This window comes from Anarrhichthys ocellatus, unplaced genomic scaffold, assembly GCF_004355925.1.
Source record: "Anarrhichthys ocellatus isolate YVR2014 unplaced genomic scaffold, GSC_Weel_1.0 scaffold2637, whole genome shotgun sequence".
Taxonomy (NCBI): domain Eukaryota; kingdom Metazoa; phylum Chordata; class Actinopteri; order Perciformes; family Anarhichadidae; genus Anarrhichthys; species Anarrhichthys ocellatus.
The window spans coordinates 1,246-6,484 of NW_022282611.1; the positions used below are offsets into that span (position 1 = coordinate 1,246).

Consider the following 5,239-nt stretch of genomic DNA (forward strand, 5'->3'; position numbering starts at 1 on the left):
GCAGTTATGATTTTTAGCGGTGAAGCGGTTTGTTGTTCTAGTGCTTGTTTGCTCACAGCTCTGTAATGGTTTCACGGTGAGAAATTCTGAAGATATCTTTGGAATCTGTGTGTTATTGGCGTGCTTTCTGCTATTTCGGTTCCGTGTTAGCCTTTAGCTTCTTCTTCTTAGCGCCTACCGGAGTGCGTGGTCGGCTCAGCAATGGCGAAAAAAGAGTGATATTGTGGTAATTGTTTTAGATGGTTATATTAGTCATGTAGAATTGTGTTTGGAGTGTGTAAAATGGCTTGCAGGATATTGTTACCCAGAATCTCTTCTTTAACTGGGTATATAACATGTGTGAAACATTCATTGTTTTCGTTCCTGAGAAGTGCATTGTACGACATGCTGTACGCTAAACTTTCTCCGTAGCCCCGGAGTGTGAGAAGACTGCGTTTTTTGTTTTTTACATCTAATATTTGAATGGCCCTTGAGTGTGTAGCAGAACCACTGCAGGTCTGCTGGATTGATTTGTCATGCTTTGTTGTCATATGAATATATGTGACTGGTTCTTGTGAGTTTGTTGTTGTCATTGTGTTAATTATATTGATTTGGACTATATGCATTGTCCGTTAATTACGAAGCATACCGTCATGCGCTGAGTTATTGTTTGTTAAGCTAGTTTAGCGTAGCCTCCCAGAAATGCGGTGCCTCAGCTGTCTTTTGTTTTTGTTTTTTTTGTTCTGGGTTCAGAGGTCAAAACCCGTTGTCTCCTAGGTGAGCGCAGTCCACCTAAAACATTATATTTCTCACAATTTAAGCTTCTGCATTTTCCAAATGCACTGGTATTATTCAACGTATTGTTCGGTTTGTAAGCCTCGTACCGAACGGTTTAATATGAATATGTGTATTGTTAAACCCCTAGAAACAAATAACCATAGCTTGCACGTCATAATGAGATTATTAGGTGGTGTTTCAGCTGCAGGACAGCACTGAAGGCCCAGGTATAAAATGCACGGCCCACCACTGAATTTTCCATCCATAAGATGTTGTCTGTCTCCCGTCTGCCTGATTCCATCGAATGCAGCATAACATCAGCTCCTTTCATCTTAAATTCATCAGCAAAATTTGGAAAGACTATACCATTTTTTGAAGAATAACCTACAACATAATTTTCAGAAATGAATGTTGACAATGTTTAATGAAAGTGTTAAAATAAAAGCAAATTCACACTCCTGTTCTCTGTATAAAGTAAAGAACACAGATCTTTACTTTCTGCCTTGGTACATAAAGTACACAATATGTCCTGCATTGACACCAAGCAATGCCACTGGACATAAATCCTGAGATGTGTAATTGTGGTCATCTCTGAAATGTTGCTATCAGAAAAACAGACAGCTGACCACAAACAGAAAATAATTATAGAGATTTTGCCGTTGATGGTTTGATAAATGTAAGGGATATTGCTTACCTCCAGGTCGGAGACCCATGTGCTGCTGCCCATCAAGAACAAAGCCTCCCATTGGCTGGCCATCTGGACTGTAAGTTGTACCCTGACTCACTGTGAGCGTAGAGGAGAAGCAAGATTGTCAGAGTGAGCAACCCAGAGTTCTACAATCACTCTGCTTCACACCCAAACATGCTGCACACAAAGCCACCTCTTCATTCTAGAGCTCCTTCATGCAATCAATTCTCCAAAAGCCTTAAGGCTGACTTGTCTGATACATAATCTGTCTCACTTTACATACTGTGTGTAAATCCTGTCGTCCACTCTGTAGCCAGTGGAGTGATATCACTAAGACACCATAGTTTGCATTTAGTTTCAACTGATCAGTCAAGAATGGAAGGTAGTATTTAGTACATTGAACACTGAATGAACTGCAGCTTTACCTGTTCTGTTGGACTGGTCAATCATTGGTTGGACTATTCTTCTCCTTGCATTGATGAACCTGGAAAAAAGAGCAATATTATGTGAACTATTTGATAAACAGGGGAAGAGTCACTACATATTGAATGGAGCTAAAGCATTCAAAAATGAATTATTAAAAGCTTCCACATTACCAAAATCAACATGTTTTAATGTTCAGCATTCCTGACCCTGGAACACTTACATATGATAAAATATAAACTCAAGGGGTCACTTTGCACTCTGCTTTTTTTCCGGACGTTTGACAGTATTCCACTGCCTTTTTTCGTGAATGGACTTTGCTCAGGTGTCATCCTGTGAACCTTAGTATGGAACTTTGGTGACATGAGTAAGTTAAAGTCACTAAATAATCCATGAAGCAAGTAAGTAAATTTTGAGTTTAAATCTACATAACTATGTCACCAGGGGACTATAATCCCATACAAGGGCTGGGTAAACGCATTGAACAAATCAACAACTGGATGTGCCACAATTTTCTTCAATTAAACAAAGATAAAACAGAAGTAATTGTTTTTGGTTCCAAGGACAAACGATTGAAAGTCAGCACTCAGCTTCAATCACTGATGTTAAAACCCACAAACCAAGCCAGAAATCTAGGTGTAGTTATGGATTCAGAACTCAACCTGAACAGCCTCATCAAGACAACTACAAAATCAGCCTACTATCACCTGAAGAATATTTCAAGGATTAGAGGATTTATGTCTCAACAGGATTTGGAAAAACTTGTCCATGCATTTATCTTCAGTAGACTGGACTACTGTAACGGTGTGTTTACAGGTCTCTGTAAAAAGTCAGTCAGAAAGCTGCAGCTCGAGTCCTCACTAAGACCAAGAAAGTGGATCACATCACTCCAGTTCTGAGGTCTTTGCACTGGCTTCCTGTCCAACAAAGACTTGACTTTAAAATCCTGCTGTTGGTTTATAAAGCACTGAATGGTTTAGGGCCAAAACACATCTCTGATCTGCTGCTACCTTATGAACCATCCCGACCCCTTAGGTCATCTGGAACCGGTCTACTTTCTGTTCCCAGAGTCAGAACTAAACATGGAGAAGCAGCGTTCAGTTGTTCTGCTCCACATATCTGGACCAAAGTCCAGAAAGCTGCAGGTCTGCTGAGACCCTCAGCTCCTTCAAGTCAAGATTGAAGACTTTTCTGTTTGCTGCTGCCTTTAATTCAACCACATTATTAATCAATTTCCTGCATTTCTGCATTTTACTACTGTATTTTATTTCTTACACTGCTTTTTAATGTTTTAATAACTGTTTTTAATGTTTCAATGAATGTTCTTAATTGTTTTTAAATCTCCTTTTGTTTTGCCTTATGTTTTGATGCTTTTAATGGTTTTATGTGAAGCACTTTGAATTACCTTGTTGTTGAAATGTGCTATACTAATAAACTAGCCTTACCTTCACAGTGCAAACAGTTCTTATATCTTAAATCTATTTTGTGCAGATTATGTTAACGAAATCAGCTGGATCATTAGTAAAATTAGTAAAAACACAGATCCCAAATGTTTTGAAATGAATAAAGAAAAAGACCCAGCATTAACAAAAAATGGCAATTGCTCTGGACTTCTTTTTCAAAACTGGAACACCGCTGTGTGTCTCCAAGGATTTGACTAGTCATATAGTTTATTCCTATTGGCATAATCTGTGGTATTAGAGAAAGTCTTATCTTTAAAAATGTATTGATTTGGGTATAGCCTTGCAGCCTTAGGCTGTGATGAAGCTAACTGCTTTACCAATGTTATGCTATAGATACATTCAAGAAACAGACAGTATAGTGAGTGCATGCCTTGATATCTGTTTTGGATAAAGCCCGTGGTCGCCTTTACTCCTGGATTAGAGGTTGGCGAAAGCAAACTCTTTGGTGGATTTTAGAAGAGAGTGGCGAAGCAATGTCATCTCAATTAATCCAAATTTGAATCCTGCACTGGCTGCCAGTAAAATGATGACATGCAGAAATGTATCGTCTGGATACATCATCTTTAACCCCTTGAACCCTCAGCTGCTTTTCCACAGTTTATATTCCCTTTATTCAGAGGCCTGTAGTCACTTCATGTCTTAGCCAAGCATGCCATAAATTGTTATTTTCAGGATAAGGTAGGTGTGTTTTCAGTGAATTTAGCATGTCAGTGGTACTTTACATGTTCTAGGACAGTTTAGTTTAGTAATATGTAATTTGGCTTAAATTATAGGGAAATAGATACACTGTTTAATTGGTGCACTTGCAATAAATTCAGTTTAAAAAATTGGCAGTGTAAAATAGAGAGTTGTTTTTCTCAGTGCACTGCAACTAAACATAGAACAATTTGAAATGTACAGACAGACACACGATACAAGATACAATAAGGATACAGTGTAACAATGAATGAATATTTACTTGGATTTGATATGTATAAACTCAACACAATCTAAAACTAAATATATAACCCTGATAAGGATTACAGACCTGTAATATTAAGTGTTACCAACATTTCCAAACAAGGTTTTATATTTTTACAATATCACCATAGCTACTTAGGACTCAGCATATCTTTTGATGATGTTTAAGCAGCTGTTTGGACTTTTATTTGTGATGGCCATCAGAGATACCCCTACTGCTGGAAGAAGAGTAAGTCACACTAAATCCGACAATATGTGTATGACAGCTGTGTGTTTTGGTTTGACTAAATTACAACTTTATTACTCACAGTCAAGACTGAGGTGAAGATACAATATGTATTCTAAAGTCAAATGTATTTATAAAATGCATTTCGCAAATCAAAGATTCAGATTGTGTGTGCATTTGTGAGTAGATTCCAATCTGGCGTTAAAGTGACTTACCAGTTGTTCACTTGAAGGATGGTGAGGCCTGTGTCTTGTGCTAGCTGCTTTTTCTGCTCCTCTGAGGGGTATGGATGCTGTGAGTGACACAAAGATCAGAAAGCATTCAATAAATACAAATAGGTCAAATTAACGGAAAGGCTTAAGCCAAAAACAGCTTGCAATTATCCGTAGTCATATAGTGCAGGCTCTTGTACTTCAAGAAAGAAGTTCCACTCAGGAAGTACAATCATATTCTGTGGCAGTCTCTCCTGTGTATTCCTGGAAGCAAGTGCACAAGTTGGCTCTGGAAAAACAGAGGCTGACCAGAGTTTGGCCCCCCGAACACTTCATGTTAAAAGCGCGTGCCATTGTGTGACAGTATTTGACATTATTTTACATTGCTTGACAAATGATCGGGTGGGATATAAAGAGGCACAATGGTGGCTTTTGTTTGAGGCCCCGATAAGGTTAGGCCCCCTGTCACCCCCCAACCCCTCCCTGCCTTGCTCCTTCGGCCCTGATCCCT

At 38.7% G+C, this 5,239-nt stretch overlaps 1 long non-coding RNA gene across 1 annotated transcript; it reads right to left on the reverse strand.

Annotated features, from left to right (window-relative positions):
- Positions 1 to 1,486: 1,486 nt before the first annotated feature.
- LOC116378460 (uncharacterized) lies at positions 1,487 to 4,874 on the reverse strand. The gene is made up of 3 exons (XR_004212303.1): positions 4,732 to 4,874; positions 1,870 to 1,928; positions 1,487 to 1,540 (listed from the first exon to the last, which is right to left on the reverse strand). It is a non-coding gene; the product is annotated as an uncharacterized LOC116378460 (long non-coding RNA).
- Between the last annotated feature and the right edge of the window lie 365 nt (positions 4,875 to 5,239).